Source organism: Aptenodytes forsteri, unplaced genomic scaffold (assembly GCF_000699145.1).
Source record: "Aptenodytes forsteri isolate BGI_AS27 unplaced genomic scaffold, ASM69914v1 Scaffold8, whole genome shotgun sequence".
NCBI classification, from domain to species: domain Eukaryota; kingdom Metazoa; phylum Chordata; class Aves; order Sphenisciformes; family Spheniscidae; genus Aptenodytes; species Aptenodytes forsteri.
The window spans coordinates 2,157,055-2,175,332 of NW_008796218.1; the positions used below are offsets into that span (position 1 = coordinate 2,157,055).

Genomic DNA, 18,278 nt, shown 5'->3' on the forward strand with positions numbered 1-18,278 from the left:
CCCCCACCGCCTGCAGGAGGGCTCTGATGACTATGGGCCCCATGCCCGGGGCTGACAGGATTTGGGATTGGCTCAGGGCGGTGAGGGAAATAGGGTATCAGGTACACAGAAACATAAATGAGAAATTCACTTAGTTGCTTTAGCTAAAGCTCTCAGAGATTTAAAGCCATGACAAGAACACATTGCTTTGGACAGGTGTGCAGTTACATCATTTGCAAGCAGGCCACATCTTCAAGGCCAGTTCTTGTCTTGATATTTTTCTTTAAAAAGAACATATTAAAGAGCATCATTACAGCTTCATACTGCTATCTAAATCACATAATGAGATCATATTCCCTTTTAATGGAAGGATCCTACTTCAAGCTTTAATGACATTTAAAAAAAAACCCAGACTACTGCAAGCCTTACTGATGGCTTTCTATGATATCCACCTCTGCCTTTATATAATTAAATCTAGAAAAGATTGTGCCTCGGGGCTACACTCCCACCACACAATTACTAGGAAATACCAAGCTAATTTTAAGACCTGCTTTCATGCTTGATAGTGTCCTCCTGACATTATTCCCTTGTTTGTGAAGTATTGCCCCCTTGTAACAAAGTAAAACAAAATCAGACTTCTACCTCACGTCCTGTTCAGTGATTTTCAGACTCAGGCTCAAAAGGGAACTTCAACATGGCAGTAAGGCAAAGGTAATGGCAGGAAAGGATGTTTACAAACCATCTTACCAGAGAAAACAAGTGCTGTTCAATTTCACAAAGATTTTCCAGAATCCATTCCAGATTATTTATGTCATGAGCATCCACTGTCCCAAACACACACTCACAACCCTAAATGCCAAGAATTTTAGATTTTCACAAAGAATGAAATGCACAACCCTAAATGCCAAGAATTTTAGATTAGAAGTATACTTCTACCTTGACATCCTGTATAAGCACAAACTATATTTCCACCCAATGGCTCTGACCCCAAGCCCACTAAATTATAGCCGATCTGGTTCATCTGCTTCTGAAGAACAGCTAAGCGATGGAGAAATGACCACATCCCATGGTGCTCCAATCATGCTGAATTTTCTGCTCCTCTACTTTGTTGTTTTACTGTCAGATAGTTACATCAGATAGTTACATTTTACAGGCTTTGTAAACCTCAGGGGCCTTCACAAGGAGGGCTGAATAAACAAGACCAAATAAATTTTAAGGATGTGCATCTATTTTTGAAAAGATCCTTATATGCCCCTGTTCAGCTTTTCAGACTTTTGGGTGCTGTAGTATACCAAGATCTGCTGTACAGTGGTTTAAATTTAGCATCCACCTATACTTCCTCTCAAACAGCTGCTCTCCCTGAAATTCTACAGGAAATTAATATACTGTGTATTTTTGCATAAACTTCACCGTTTCTCAGAGATGAGAGCATCAAGCTCTTCCTTCAACAATAGTTAAAAGACGGCACTGCGGTTATTTTGGTCCTAGATTTTTAATTAAAAATCTCTGTGGGAGGAAGGATACTAGACAACCCACAAAGAGCATTTAGGGTGGAATTTATGCTGTGTTAAACGAGCCCAAAGGACTCAAACCGCACACAGGCTGATGCAGCACGCACAACAAAACCCACACTCAGCCTCAGTTCTCAAGCCGAAAACCTTTCCGCGCCTACCTCAGTCCTTCCTTCTCTCCCAGTTTATCTATGACTTATCCAGTGAAAACAAGGAGACAGGATAAACTCTTTGCACCAGCGCTTTCCTTTGATTCAGCTGGAGGGAGCTTTAGGCACGCAGGTGAATGGGCACACCCACGTCATACAAATTCAACAGTGCATTTGTCTTTGCTGATCTCCTCCTACCTGTTCAAATAATACTATCCCAATATCCTTGCCGGTGACTACTCTGGTTCTCATACAACTGTCCCACTACCAGATGCAGCTGTGTGCGAGCCAGGCATAAGCCAGACAGAAAACTCTTCGTGTGAGTTATCAGCCATAAGCTAAAGCCCTGGAGATATCCCAGCAAGAAAACTGTTATGACGGAGTGTGCATTTTGCCTCTGAATTCATTTCAACGAAAAAGGAAGTTCCCCAAGTGACTTAAATGTGCTTTGTAGTGATTGCAAGCTTCCTTTTTAAGAGCATTTAATACATTTCAGTGGTAATTAGTTGGAAACACCTGATACCGAAGACCCGAGTCACCTTTCCCTCATACTGCTTTTATACTGAAATAGTACCGATGGTGGCAGTGAAATTCCTCTCCTTGCTGACGCCAGCGTAAGCCAAGGCAGGATCCAGCTCCTGGTCTCATGGGCAGCAAACCTGACAATACAGCTCTTGACAAAAGACAATAAATCTGAAAGCCATGGAATTCAGAAAGAGGACTCTTCTCATCACTTTAAAGCTAACCTATACTGACACAGGCTTTTTTTGTCACTGAATGGAAAGATCCAAGCAAAAAAAACCCAAACTGAAACAAAACAGTACTGCTCAGCTACAAACTCTCCTTACTACAAGCACTGACAGCTGGAAATACAAGGGGGGTCAAAAAGCACCCCTGCCTGGAGATCTGGGAGTTCCCAGCTGGGGAGGGTGAGGAAAGCACTAACCATGCAGCACAACACCAACACAAGGATGTCTATCCAGCTCCAGCATTGCCACAAGGGAGGGAGGAGATCGCAAGGGAGGGTATGAGGAACAAGGGGCACCTGCAGACCCCCGTCTATAGACTTACGGATCACACTGACCTTCAACAGCTCCATGTTGAAAGCGTAAAGGTGGCTTTAAACAAACAAACCAACAAAAATCCCTGCCTCCCACACAAACGTGAGCTGAGGCCTGGCACAGAAGGAAGATCAGGTCCTCAGCGTCCAGACTGGCCCTGGCTGAAAGGAAGCCAAACACAATGCAGCCTATTCACAGCATTTTCTTTATCGCAGCGCTAAGAGCAGCCAGACAATGCTTTCCAATAAAGACCACAGCAATTTATCACAGAGAGACAGGAGTTAGCAGGAAACACTCCCATTATCTCTGCCACGAAAAGGAAGTGGCAAGGAGAATGGCTAAAAGGTGACAGACAGTTTTTATGAGGCCGGACTTCAGCCCCCCTCGGGGCTGACCAGCTCACGTTTTCCACACCAGAAAAAAAGTGATAGGCTTCAGCGGTGTGGATCTTACAAAACAGGAGTTAGAGTTGCCGCACTATGACTTTTCAAGAGAAACAAACCAAAACAAATTAAAATATTTCAATAGCAACTGTGCTGTGCCAGATCCCCAGGCTGTGTAAATCAGGGAAGTTTTGTGGCCTCCTTAGCAGGGTGACGCTGACTTACAGTGGCGAGCACAGGGCTGGGCATCCAACAGGTAGAATGGAGGCAATCTCAGAGAGACCTGCAATGCCATAAGGAGGCAGCGGAGGAGAACAAGAGCCCTTGGTGCTTTCTGGCAACTATTAGGTCTGTATTACAAAAGTAGCTTCGAAGTGGTTGCTGCCTACAAGCTCCAAATGCAGAAGAGTTTATAAACACAAGAGTCCAGATAGAAAAGATTTGAAAGGTTTGGGAGGGTAACAAGGGAAGGAATAAACAAATATCGCTGAAATGAAGTAAGGAAGCACTTAAAATGGCAGAAGGCTAGATGGTCTGTACAGACTTTGTGGTGCCTCTAAAAGGTACAAAACCTTTAACATCCTATGGCTGTGTGCACATACCAAATTCCCCTACAGGGCATAAACACAGACTGCTATTACCAGCTGCCAGCAATAAATACTATTGCCCAACCATTAGCAATCAGTCGGCACAGCAACCAAAAGCGCTAGGAGCCGTACAAACACATAATAAATAATTGCCCCTGCCTCAGAAAGCATATTGGGTTTCTAACTGTCTCGAGCAGCACTTGGATCCAAACATATTTGCCAAACAGCAACAGACCACACCAGCTCATGTCTGAGTGAAGCAGAGAAAACTAAAGAGCATAACATTTTAATGTCTTCCCCTTGATCAGGTCAGCTCATTCAGTGTCTTTCCCAGCAAAACTAATCTTCCACTGCAGTCACCTCTTCATCTTTAGGGAAATGTATAAACACAGATATTAACGACTTCTCTCCTATGCAGTTCACAACACATCACTGCAGACACCAGTGATGTGATTGCTGTAAGGACAATTGGGTGTTTTATAATGAACAATTTCATATCTGGTTAAAAGTGGAGGTGACAAGACAATAAAAAGGAGCTTTTCAAAACTGCTCACCAATGGATTCTGTGGACTCCTGTGGGAGCAGGGCTGAGCTGTACTGCATCTGTCTGTCAATCTCACGTAAACTGTCCTGACTGCAAGCCTCGCTGCCAAGAACTGCAGGCAAGGACCTGTCTGATGCCTCTGCCTCTCCTTCCAGGGCTGCTGCTGTTGCTGGACTCTTTAAGGAGAAAGATCAGCTGTTGACAGCCTGCGGCTCCCACCCGAAGCAAACAGAGCAGGCAAAACGCGTGAGTCAGCCCAGGGAGAGAAGTAATCTAAACCAGCAAAAGGACTGTCACAGATCACTTTCCTCCTAGAAAGAAGCAGCAAAGACCAGGGCAAGCTGGACGCTAGGTTGAGTTACAGCCCAACTGCAAATTTGTCCAAGGTCAGCTGCTTGCTCTTGACGACCATACACTAGCTTTACTGACTGCTGCCTGCCTGTGCCACCCTGAAAGCCTCAGCACCACCCAGCCACAGCCACAGCCTGCAGGCAAGAGCCCCAGCCCGCTCACGGGAGCCACCTCCGCCACCATTGTCGGAGTCACGGGGAGTCAATGAGATCGGGGGAAAAACGGCAAAGAAGTTTTCCTCCCTGCTCTGCAAAACAAGCCACTTACAGTTTGGAAAGCTGTTTCTGAAGCAGTGCTCGGTCTGGAGGTAATGAAGTTGAGAAACACAGCATTGAAATGGCACTCACAGTAAGCAAAGGTGGGAATTAAATGAGATGGAGGTGACACTAACTCACAGGAGGAAACTATTAGGTTCTGTGAACATTTATTTCCCTCAACAGCCTGGCAAGGTAACTGTGTCATCAAGCAGCACAATAAAGCGTGTTCCTCTCAGCAAAGCTTTGCAGTCCCCTAATGGCACCAGCTTCTCCTCCCCACAGACTCCTTCACCTCACCATCACCTGCCTTAAAATAACCTCTTACTGTGCACAAGAAGGTTTATTTACTCTGTGGTAGAAGAAATCCTAGAAGTTTTAGTTAGGTCCCGCGTTTCCAGATGCCTGTCAGTCATGTGCAATTAAGACAGTTCCTCTCCGGAAGACCCTAATCTGCTGGTGGCACTGCCTTCCCCCAACTACTCTGAATATGAAGTGTTTCCCATACCAAACGTATTTCTCCTTTGCCTGCAAACACCAAGAGTCTTTCCTACATGGTTACTGCTACAAGGCACATACCGATCATCTAGATTAGCAGCAGTACTGGGAAAAATCCATCAATAAACCATGGTATTTGGGATTATAGCATCTGATTGGAATTTTTTGAAGTTTCTCTCTGTACCTGTTGCCCGTTGATCTCCGGACTGCCCTGCCCTGCCAATGACTAAGGTAGATAACCACAGATATAAATGCCAAGTATTTCACAGCCACCAGGCACTCACTTTTCACTGGCACAAGTGGCTTTTCAGGATCCAGATTTTCAGTGTTGCTAGAACACCTCTGTATTTCCCTGCCAGCTGAAAGGCACTTCCAAGTAAGCATTACTGGAATTTGCATCTCTGCCATAGTCCTCTTATATTGTCAATATGCTGCAAATAAAAACAAAGGTCAGCAACCAGTCTGAAAGTGAATAGTCTTACGTACTCTATTTAAAAATAAACTACAGCCATGACTCACATGATTCACAGTCATGACTTTATAGCCAACACACTGACCAGTTCTTAGTTTCTTAATTGTGAATACGTAACAACAGTAACACTAAGTCTTTCCACTGTACCTCCAGTCACAAAGACAAGATTATAAATACATGGCATATTCAACACTCGCTTGTCAAGAAGTTATTGAGGCAGTCTGCAGACCAAGACTTGTTCTATACATGATTTTGTAGCAGTTCACCCATGTTAAATTACAAGTATTATTTGCTGGTATATTTCTGCCGATACAACGAAAGTGTGGATGTAGTCAGAGCCAAATAAAAGTGCTCTATACTGGAATAGCTTGTTCTCCTTTCCCACAGGGGAGCAAGCTACACTGGTATAAGCATGTTCATACTGGCATACCTGAATTCATACTAGGGGAGGGTTATATCAATGCTACAGAACAGTATTTAGAAGTAGTGCAACTTGTTTACATACGCAAGACCTAATTTTGTAGAGAATTTGCTCCTGATCTTGAAAACACTACTAGAAGTCCTAATTCTACACGCAATCTAGACACAGAGCAGAATTGGGCTGATCGGGGTTTTAGCTGAATAAAATATACCACAAATGAATACAGACCGCTGAGTAATAACAACAACAACAACATAAGAAGGAGGCACACTTTCATGTGGGATCTCACTAATAAAGCCAGTTATATCTAGGGGACTCCATCCCTTTAGGTGGGTGAGAAGTTACCCAAGTTGTTTAGCAGCAGAGGGCAGTAAAATGGCCAACCGTTATAGCAGACCAAATTCCTGAAAATGTCAACTGATGAAGCAAATCACAGGAAGCCACCGCCACAGCTCCTTCTAGCAGAATTCAAGCCTCAAGGGAGCCGAGTGCCAGCGTTTTTGAGCAGACAGGCAGAAATGCAAATAGGGTGTTCAGGTACTTCTAAATCCATTATAGACAATTCCTGTTAGTCAACATTCCCAAAGCATAAGGCTACAAACGTTCAAAGAACCCACTGCCTTTGCATGAGACTGCGTCCAGCCTCAGAGGCACAGGGACAGAAACAAAGAAAGGGGACACTGAAAGGAGGGGAATGAGAGATGAGGGGAAAAAGAGGAGGGCAGGTAAAAAAGAGAGATTGAAAGGAGTAAAGAAAGAGCCTACACAAAGGGAGATTTTAAAGAGCTATAGGAAAGTACGAAGGCTGGGATCAGTCTCTGGGAAGGAAGAGGAAAGGACACTCACCGCAGCGCTCGCTGTCTCAGATGGCAATCACTCTCCTCTCCCACGCGACACCTGCATTCAGAGCCACCGTCCCAACCCCAGATCCTCACCGCCTGCTACGTGCACAGAGGCTTTCTGGTCCCCTCCTGGATGCTACACTCCTCCAAGCTGCAGATCAGCACAGGACCCAGAGAAGACACCCGCACGCAAAGCTGCTGCTCCAGGGGCACATGGCAATGAAACACACCTCCCACATGCTGCCAGCACGCTGTCTACGATCCCAGCTCTTGCTCAGAAAACCAGAGCGACTCTCTAACCATGGTGACTGTGGAAGAAAATCCTGAAAAGCAGCTCAGCGTGATTCAACCCAGCGATATGTCCAAAGAAAGCCAAAATTTCTGCTGAGACATGAAGATCTTTTATTAGATCAGAAATTTCAGCTATCAGAGACGCTGTCACTGCGGGAAAACAGTCCAAACAATAGCCCTGACAGGTATGATCTGCCACTGTTTGTCAGGGGAAGTTTAAACTGCAATGCCCATCAACCATAATTTAATTGTCAGCACTGTTAACAGTTTCATTGCTGATCAAAGCAGCTGGGCAGCACCAAGAAAATTAGAGCCAGTTGCAGCCACTTATCAAAGCGCGCCAGCAATAAATAATCTGCAACTCTGTGACAGACTCTATTCCTGTCACACATAATCTTTTGCAATCTTTCTGTTTCTTTTTAGTGGCTTCTTGGCACATAGAATCACTGTGCAATCAGAAAAAAAAAAAAAACAGTTCACTTTTCTGTAATTAATCTGTAAGGAATAAAGTAAATCCTTGCAACAGTGGGCTGGTGGTGGTGGAAATCACTCAGTGCATTCTGCACAGGGCTCAGATATACCCGAGTTTGACAAAAAGATTTCTCAGCTGATGTAGCTGAGCACAGTAAAAGCGTAATTTCCTAAGCTGCAGAGAACCTAAACCTGCCATGCAGAGGCAGGTTTGCCAAGCACAGGAGCAGACATCAGGCACACTAGCACAATATTACTGCTTTAGCTTTAAAAATAGTCCGATAGATGTTGCTAGTTACAGCATCCCATAGCGATTGTACGCATATTTCAGTAGGCAAGCATGCTTAATTACAGCCCTGCTTCTTCCCGCATCATTCCGCATCTGGAAAACATCCAGATGTTTTTCCTTCGTGGGTTTTCCCGATATTGCTAAATTAAGTAATAAACACAAAATACACACCTCAGCCAAAGCTTGCTCCCAAAGCTATTTGTGTTGCTGCTGTTCTCCGCAGCATGTGCTCTTCCCTGGCCCTCGCACTCTCACAGTGAAGGAAGAGTTTTGCAAATAACATCTATATCTGCCGGCGTCACCAGCAGCAGTGTATCAGCCTGTGTCTTTTTGTATACAGTTTTACAGTGACTTGTCTGGGTTTGTGTCAGATCAGATTCCTCCAAGACATCTGGCATGATGTGACTGAAAACAATATGAACTAAAAAGCTTTGGAAGAACTCCCACTTGTTGCACTGATTTCTCATGAATAACTGATATTCAAAATGATGGAAAATTAAGATGACAGTGATAATAGCAATAAGAAGCCAGCATTTCTGAGGTATTTTATACCTTCAAAGTACTGTGCAAACAAGGATTAAAAAATGTATGCATAAACACCACCTTCTACACTTGACAGTCCATAGTTTGCTGAAGCCGCAGCATCTGCTGAGACATGAAGATCTTTTATTAGATCAGAAATTTCAGCTATCAGAGACACTGTCACTGCGGGAAACTGTTGAAATCCTCGTGGGAGGCAATGCTTATGTGTCAGGCAGCACGAACACAGCTATCAGAACACTGTCACTGCGGGAAACTGTTGAAATCCTCGTGGGAGGCAATGCTTATGTGTCAGGCAGCACGAACACCACCAGGATCCTAATGCCACTGCCTTGGAGGAAGTGATACACCCTGCAGGCCCCATGCAAGGAGTGATGCCAAGGCCAGGGGAATGCAGCCCCTCTCCCACGAGGGGCTGGGAGAACCAGGGCACCCAGAGACACTGCCTACGTGTCTTGGGGTAACCAAGCAGGGGCAGAACCAAGTGGGGTGCACACTGTGCGCAGAAAAAAAGTCCAGCCTCATTTAAGAGGGCAGAGAAATCCTGCAGTAAATTCTGGCAGTAAATGACACAAAGAGTGGAAAGTAACTTTTTTTTACTGCATGTACCAGAGTTGGTCTGGGCAGGGGCACAGTAAATCCAGCCAGCGCATTTGGGGTCTCAAAGCCAGTGTTCAGACAAGAGTGTTTCTCTTGCTTTCAGACAGTTATTAAAGGAGCCCTCTGTGGTTGGGTATTATGAGCTGAGAGAAAAAATTGGGATGAATTTGAAGAGAAAGGTTCGCAAGGAACTGCCATTGCAAGGGGTCTGAGGTCTCCATCGAGCCGAGGGGATGCAGGCAGGCTCCTGGCTGGGAAGGACACCCCAAGGCCATGCTAGCTGTGAAGGCACAGGAGATTTTCGAGGGCACATGAGACAAGGAGCTGCCAGGAACATTTTTGTCCAAGAAAAAGATTTAATGGTCTCTGCAGGTCCCTTCCAGCCCTATGTTCCCTTTGGTTCATAATTCCCCCATTTTCATTGCCCAGCGCTGCAAAGGTAAGTCAGTCTTTCAGCACTGGCTCAGGCTGTTTGGCATTTACAGCAATGCCAGTAAATCCAACAGTGCCATGGCCAGTTGCCTCTGAGAGAGGGTGGGGAATTTTTGAACGAGTAGATGCGGAGGCAGCTCTAAGCAACCCCTTCTCTGTATCAAACCACTAAATGTCACAGCAACCTGGAGGCTCTTCACAAATACTTTTGGACTGTGGTCTGCCCTTGGCAGCTACGAGAGTCACTGGCTCCATGCAAGGCATGACGATTCGGAGAGGGGAACTGCCACTGCATCATTTGTGAGCAATGGCACATCTACCTCTGCCATCTCAGCCATGCCAAAACAAGAGAAAATTCTCAAATTTCTTCCCAGAAGGAAGCTATTATACCTCCCTTCTAAGATGTCCTGCCTCTTCCTTACACAGCCTAGTTCAGGATTAATGGCATAACAAAACTCATTTCTGCAAACTGGTATGTGGTTGCTCTCTTGCTAGCTCGTACCGCTTGGCTGGACTTGGGTCAGTGGTGACTTGCTTGGGGTCAGTGCAGACAGGATCAGTCTTAATGCTTCTTGTCCTTAAAAAGACTTGCTTGAAAGTCATTTTCCATGTGCCTGGTAATCACATTCCTACTGTTTGTTTCTTTGTTTATGCTCCATTTCTGCCAAGCAACAGCTTCCTTCCTGTACTTGGAAAAGCATGACTGGGTCCCCAAGCTTATACCAGGTGATTTTCTTTATAAGTTTGGCTGAACTGTTTGCTTTCCTAAAAAGCAGGCAAAACATCTTGATCTTAAAAAAAAAAAAGACAACAGTCAAAATGACCACAATTAAATGCTGTTAGAAAAAGGCCAAGTAGCACACCCAGCTTTGTGTTGCTAAATTAACAATGTAAAACCAGATCTTAGAGCAGACTCCACTTAAAATCCCTCCAAATTCTGATGCTTGCAACAAATCAATGGCCTGATCAATTTACAACTAGAAAACAACTGAGCTGGTGCCTGGATTATGCAAGTAGGTTCAGCTCCCCTGCAGCAGCTCCATGGTCCAGTAGCAAAGCTGCTTTCAAAGACACTACAAATTGGGAAGAGCTTGTTAACCTGTCTAGGGAAGTCTCAGCATGCTCCCGCCTCAAAGTCTGCCCTGGCCCTTTTCCTCTGGGCATGACTTACTCAGCCAAAGACAATGCCCAAGTAACATAAAACACAGCTTCTTCCTATGACCGAAGTAGCAAAGGCCCAAAGGCACGTCCCTTTGTGTCTTCTGATTTCCTGGAAAAAAAGGCACACCTTTTTCCTTCAAATCCCCTTGAATCACTGAGCGGAGCGGATGGGCAGCCCTTAACCCTCGTCTGGCCAGGCAGTGGGATGCGGGCATTGCTGGGAGAGACTCCCTACATCCCTGGTCAGCCCTTCAGCCCCAGGAGCCTTCGGCCGTCCCAATGCCAGCCCAGTGCGGAGATGCCATGAGGTCTTCTCCAGCAGCTCTGACAAGGATGGCTTAGCACAACAGAGCCTACCAGGCCTTCCCCTGATTGTCCAGTCTCCACAGTGTATTTCTAGCTCTAAAAAAACCAAACCAAAGCAAACAAACAAACCAGAAACAACTTATTTTTCTTTCTCATTTTAGACCTGGAATCCTCTTGAAATATCACGGAGGTGAAAGAGATCGGGGCTTTGCATTTTTCTGTGGTTGCAGAGTGCAAACACACACGTATTGACACAAAAGAAACGTGCTGGGCTCTACAGTGCTGCTTTTCCATTAAGCAAGATGAGGAGGACATGGAGGAAGAATTGCTTTCTGGTGTACGCCTGGCCACGCTTTCTCACTGCTTCCAGACTCCCCATTAACTGCACATTTTCACAGCTGAACATTTTGGAATGACACAGGCAAGCCCTTGGTTTCTAGTAAGCAGCAGATTAAACCATTTTGTATCCAGAATTTTGATAAAGAAAAAACTTTTGTTCTAAATTGCTGTTCTCAAACAGTCTTACAATATCTTTCATGCTGCACCTTCTCATGCTACTTTCAAACTAAAGCTATTTTTTTAAACAAATATAATTAATTCATCTGTTTTCTTAAACTGATTCCAAGATGCTCTGTAAACAGGGCCAAGTCTTAACTGGCTCCCTATCATGCCATACAAAAAAAAAGTGTAGAAACTAACATTTCAATTTTTCAGAAAATACATGCTTTTACTGCTATAGTTTAAGACAATTCTATAGGTTGCACCAGTGGCTTTACCAATACAGCAGCCAAACCTATCTCCTGTTATTTCCCTAATTCCATACACTCATCTCAAGCCTCTTCTATATTTAAAGTGACTGCTGCAGTTTTTATTTGACATTCAGATATATCAAGACAACCCTAGGTATAAAACAGAGGCTGTAGAAACCAAATAAAATTCTGACAGCAACTTCAGCAGTAACAGCATTTCACACAAGAAGTATAATTTATCCTAATTCTCTCATTTAGTCCTATTTCTCTCAGTTGTGTGTGACAACAGCCTGCTTCTGTGGCTTCACTAAAGTCACTCCTGATTTTCACTGGTGAAAAGGAAATCAGCGTGCAGACATGGCAGCATGGCACCACGCTGCCAGGTGCTCCCGGCTGCCCCAAGCCCCGGCTGGGAGAAGGAGCTCCTCTGGGAAGGGTCTGTGCTCTTGCACCGAAACCCTCACAGCTTCGCTTCTGAGGAAGCCCTGGGTCAGAGGGAGCAGGCTGGAGATACGCCAGCCCTCCTTTATTATGCTAACAGTTCTACATGCTAAAGAGCATCTTTTGCCTAAATATCACTCTTCTCTGTCTGCAAATTAATAGGGCCACAGGAAGTGCGTTATTGACAGTACTGAGGCATGCTTGCTGCTTTATGCAAAGTACAGCTTTGATGGGATGCTGCTTTTCACCAGCAATGCTGCCGCTGTCATCAATTTAGCTCACGTAAAGAAAGTAATCTTTCTAAATCACAGCACTCTTGTTCCTGAAGCATAATAGAACTAGCAACAGCACCGATCCTATAACCAGGTCTGAAAAGGTGACTGCGGGCTTTTCAGTCCCCTGAAAGAACACAAATTCAGAACCTGGCTGATTTGTAGTGTTGCCTATTATACAACACGGGAACTTCCCTGCCACCACCACTATCAATGCATGTGATGCTTTGCTATTTCGCTACAGATCTCACTTTCAGAAGATCTTCCTGCCTTCACAGGGGCTCCACTGTACCTAAGCAGTAAAATACCGTAGTAACAGGGTAGAAAAGTGAGAAAATGCAAGGCGTTATGCACTAGCAGCAATGAAAGGATCAGATTAGAGAGGTACCATTTTGGAGATTCACAGACAGACACTGGAAGATACCTTTTTAAAAAAAAAAAGAGAGTGAAAGAATTACAGCCAGTATTTCTTGCAGTTCAAAGGAACCAGGATCCCAGGAGTCAGAGAGACATGCAAGGACAGCCAGCCAGAAAAGCATCTGAAAATAAAAGCTATTAGAAAATAATAGACAAGCCTCAAATGGCAGCAATGGGGGAGAACTAAGAGCAGCAAGAATATGTTCACCTGTAGGCAAATTACTCTTCTCAGGATGTATTTGGCTAACAGGCTAATCTTAGAAATATCTTTTTTACATTCTCTGTGCCTGTTTCTGGGAACACAGCTATGAGAAATAAGACTGCTACAAAGTATGGGTAGGTCTGGGCCTTTGGGCCCTAGTTTAGGAGAAAACATAAACCTTTTTCCAAATATGTGATTAGGTCCCATGATACAGGAAGAAGCAAGAAGATAGCTAATGTGTGTTTATAAATCTTGCCACATCTGATGGCTGCTTCCAAACTCTCCATTAACAACTTGGTGCGTGTCCAGTAACAGGAGGTTTTCCAGGGCTAAGACACTGAGGAAATACCGCTGTGTGAAACGTGCACTATTGTAATGGTATTCCCAAATGACACGATGTAGTCAAGACAGGATTTGTGCTTGCCACCCAGTTAGCGTGAATCACTGCCATGCTGCCAATAAATGACAGTGCTTTGGGTTTGGGGGATTGTTCTTTTTCCTCAGTTTAATTAACAAAAGTTGGAAGAAGTCTTTTTCTTGAAGGCAGACTGCAAATCTGCAGAGGAGAAGAAAAGAATAGGAGAGAGTTTGTCTTTGAAAAGTAAAAGCCACCACAGAACTGTGAACCAAGATGCAGTTTAATGTGCACAAAAACCAGCAAAGCTCTTTAGCCAAACTGGAAAGCACCGAGAATCCAGCGACGCACCCTGCAAGGACTCACACACACACAGAAACCTCTGCAGCACCCAGTCTCGTCTTGAGGAATAATGGCAGTGCGGTTCATTTGCAGCAAGAGCAGGAATGTGCTGCCAGAGCAACGCTGCCCTACAAAGATCAGCCCCACATTGGGGGCAAACAGAGGAAAAGTAGATGCGCAAAGTCCAACTACCACCAGCAGAAAAGAGACGAGGAGGACTGGCAGCCCCAAGAGCGGCCGGGTTGACAACCAGAGGAAAATGGCCATGGCTAGGCGAGTTCAGTGAGCCATGGGCAAATGGGTCACTAAACCAGGCAAACTGAGTGCCCAGCCTGTTGAAAATCAGGGAAGAGGCTACTAGGACCTGTTTCAGAGCCCACTGCTCCCCAGCGCAGAGCGAAGGCAGGACAAGCGCCCTCCTCTGCTCCCAGCAGCTATAGAGCACAACAGGAGGTTTAGATTGAAAAACTCTATATGGTGAAACATGTGCAGACTGCTACAGGGCAAAGTAAACTTTCTAAACACATCATTAGCTATCATTATTATGTGCAATCCTGAACCGTTTGTTGTAACTTTAGTTACTAAAACAGGTAGGAAAAAAATCACCCCTTAGTTTTATACATACTGTGAGAAAAAGTCAGCAAAAGGGACAAAGAGGAAATTGTTTTCCCTTGTGGCTTAACACACAAGAGCTGAACTCCAACGGACTTCTGCAATTAAGAAGGGAGAATGAAAAGGTGTTGTTTATTAAATAGTGACCTTGCCTTCTCAGCAGTGTCAGCCTGCTTCCATGAAACAGCACGTCTCCCCATTTTTGGAAGGGTTTTGTTCTGAATTCAATCACTTATTTGCAAAAATGGTAACTGCATCCACAGCTTTGGTCCATTTTCAGATTCACACTTAGTGCTTGGTGCCAACACATTTTGTTCTAAGTACTTCTTTATAGTAGCATACCACAGAGGACTTCTGATAAGAAACAGGGCCACTGAAGATGAAATGGCACAAAAAAGTCTTTTCTTGGTGTCCTGGTTTTGGCTGGGATAGAGTTAATTTTCTTCCTAGTAGCTGGTACAGTGCTGTGTTTTGGATTTAGTATGAGAATAATGTTGATAACACACCGATGTTTTAGTTTTCGCTAGGTAGTGCTTACACTAGTCAAGGACTTTTCAGCTTCCCATGCTCTACCGACTGAGAAGGCTGGAGGTGCACAAGAAGCTGGGAGGGGGCACAGCCAGGACAGCTGACCCAAACTGGCCAAAGGGATATTCCACACCATGTGATGTCATGCTCAGTACATAAACTGGGGAAAGCTGGCCGGGGGGGCCGCTGCTCGGGGACTGGTTGGGTATCGATCAGCAGGTGGTGATCAATTACATTGTGCATCACTTGCTTTGTACATTCTTTTATTATTATTTTATTTCAATTATTAAACTGTTCTTATCTCAACCCACGAGTTTTCTCACTTTTATTCTTCCGATTCTCTCCCCCATCCCATGGGGCGGCGGGAGTGAGCGAGCAGCTGTGTGGTGCTCAGTTGCCAACTGAGGTTAAACCATGACACTTGGTAAGATTTATTCAGATTTAACAAATTCCAGCAAAAGACAAATTTATCCAAACCTTCAGAAACGCAGCTTTCAAATATTCAAAAGCTTGTGGTTTTGTATCAGAGAGCTCGGTAGACTGAAGTAATTTTGATGCCTCCTAACATGACTGATATTACTTTATACAATAAAAACCACATACTTCAGACTATGCCAATAACTTGTGCAATGGTCAGTTTTTTCAGCACAGCCAGTGGTGACTAGTTGAATGTACTGGGCACTTACAGTTAATGCAAATTAAGCCTAATGAGCAGTTTAATGTAACTGCTTAAAGATGAGTTTATTGTCTGGAGCTACATGAGGATACAGTGTTTCATTAAACTAGGAAGGAAGGAAGACCCATAAAAAGTAAACAATCTTATTTCTTCCAACACTTGTTTTCATTATAGCCTTTTACACAGACAAACATCGTGTATTGTAGCTTAAAATGAAGCCAGAACCATGGAACTGCATACAAGATGTCAGCTTCTTTTGAATCCAACTATAAGCAACCAGAGTTGGAAACAGCTTGTTCTGCTCCCTGTTCATGAACCCTTTTGCTTTAATGCTTTCAGATATGCAAGGTTTTGCTTTTAAAACAGCTCCCAAAAAGAAAAAGATGTTATAGGAATGGTAAGAAAGCCAATAACGGAGCCAGATGCAGTGAGAAACAACAGAGAGAGTCAAAAACCTCAGTAAAGGTCACTTTAAAGACCATTATCTCTGCTGGTAAAGAACATACCAGACATGTGGAGCCAGATCCACAGCTGGTGAACTGACTTTGATGCAAGTGAGGCTATTTACACGATGTCTCTTTATGTTTAGCAGAGAGCAAGATCTCTGTTTAAGAGAGGACAACCGTGAGGCTCCAGGCTGTCTTTGAAGAGCTAACATACAGTTTCATGCTACAGATAGCTGGGTATCGTGCTTCATTGGCTTCTGGTTTTAAACTGTACTCCCATGACTAAGCAGAGCGGCTGCACAGCAAGGAGGGAATGACTCGCAACCCAAGAGAACCGCCAGTGCCTACACACCAGCCAGGAGAGCTCTGTACGTGCCGGAGGCTCAGGAGTATAACATGTGGCAACTAACTCTGACAGAGTGAAGACAGTTGGGCTTGAACCCTGTGATTTAGAAAATAGCCTTTCCCTCGAAAGGGTGGATGCCCAAAGGAAGGACCTCTGACCACAAGTCTGCTCTCCACATCAAAGGGCACGTTTCTAAATCTAAAGCAAGCAAGAGTGCTCGGAAGAAGTGTTTCTGACAGAACATGCCATTTTTAAAATGGCAACGTAACATGTTTGCCAAACGATTTTCTTCCCTGAAACCACGCCTGTTAGTCTTTTCTGCCAAGAAAATCCATTTCTGCAGCTGTGCCATCAGTGACTCAGAGATTCCTTGGTGCTGAGTCCCCAGATTTGTCTCATCAGTGGCCGGGTGGCAGCATGGGCAAGACGGGCAGATCAGCTCAAGAGGGCAGCGAACCAGGACTGACACTTTCATCTGAGCCAGATCGGCTTCTGGAGTATTTTTTCTTGTATTAAACAGAGTGAATACATCAGTGAATGCAAAAACAGATTGTGAGCTGTGATCCCATAGCTGGAACATGGCGGTGGAGGAAGGACAACACAAATGCTCCTTCTCTGCATTGATCAGCAGGTAACCACAACAAGTGAAGACAAGACTGGTGTAGTCCTCATGCCTGCTGCTCCTGGCATTTTATGGCTTTTCCAAGTGGACTGAGTTCACAGACTGCCATTATTCAGTTTAGGGTCTGACAACAGGAGAAACGGTACAAGCAGTGTGCTTCCCTGTGGGGACAGGCAAGAAGGTGGCTAACTGAGGACCTGCTGGTGGAAATCAATCAAGAAATAAAACAAGCGAAGGGTACATTTAATCCCTTGAAATCTGGCTTCAAATCTTGAGTTCACAGCTGGTGAACCCCAGGTCAGGATTTCCAGAGATGGTAAATGGGCCTGGGATAGCTAAACGTGGCGTAGGAGGGCCACATCCACATTACGAGCTTAGGACCAGAGCATGAGAATCGCTGCTTTGCAGGACCATGGCATTGAGGTGGTGCTTGGGGAAAGCCAAACCTGCAAAAAGCACCAGCGAACAGGGCTGAAAAGCATTCAGTGCTGCCTACACCCAACCCGCCCAGATCTGCAGGCTGGACCAGTTGGGCTCACACCATCAGACTCCTCACAGTCAAGGCCTTCGTCTCCCTCCTGAGGACTCTGGGTAACAGCTGACACTGACAGCACAATGGAGGTGTTACAATGTGCATGAAGTTGGACAAAAAAGTAGGAAGAGACTTGCTTAGATCTCTGTGTGATAACATCCACCATACCCTAATGGTTCAGTGACAGAATGATCCAATATAATTAAATACAAGCTCTCCACAATTGCACACACAATACATACATGTATATACACACATGCACACCAATACATATATATGCGTACACACATGTATGGATTCAACACAATACTCATATCCTCACAGAAAGGCAGCAAAATCTACCCACAATATTATGCTGCAGTGATGATAACTTAACTGATTGTTATTTCAAGACACTGTCACTGGAAAAGATTTATATCCCTATCACTATGCCTGCCCATGCAATTAGTCTGTCTTTGTGCCAAATGATATTAATGGACAATGAATGGAAAATTTATATTAAAAAAAAAGTCATTCACAGGAAAAAAAAAAATTATCTATGCAGATACATTACCTATAACAAAAGAGAAAGCTCAAGACTGAGAAAGTTTAGTGCT

General features: G+C 44.5%; 1 protein-coding gene across 2 annotated transcripts in view; it reads right to left on the reverse strand.

The window, feature by feature from the left end:
• OSBPL5 (oxysterol binding protein like 5) overlaps positions 1-18,278 on the reverse strand; it is a 114,452-nt gene that overhangs the window by 75,202 nt on the left and 20,972 nt on the right. Inside the window, exon 1 of one of the 2 annotated variants that reach the window (XM_009288755.2) lies at positions 7,057-7,197. The exons of the other annotated variant lie outside the window; for it this stretch is intronic. The gene's annotated coding sequence lies outside the window, so the exon portion shown is untranslated. Of the gene's footprint in view, positions 1-7,056; positions 7,198-18,278 lie in introns of those variants that run through there. 2 annotated transcript variants of the gene reach the window in all.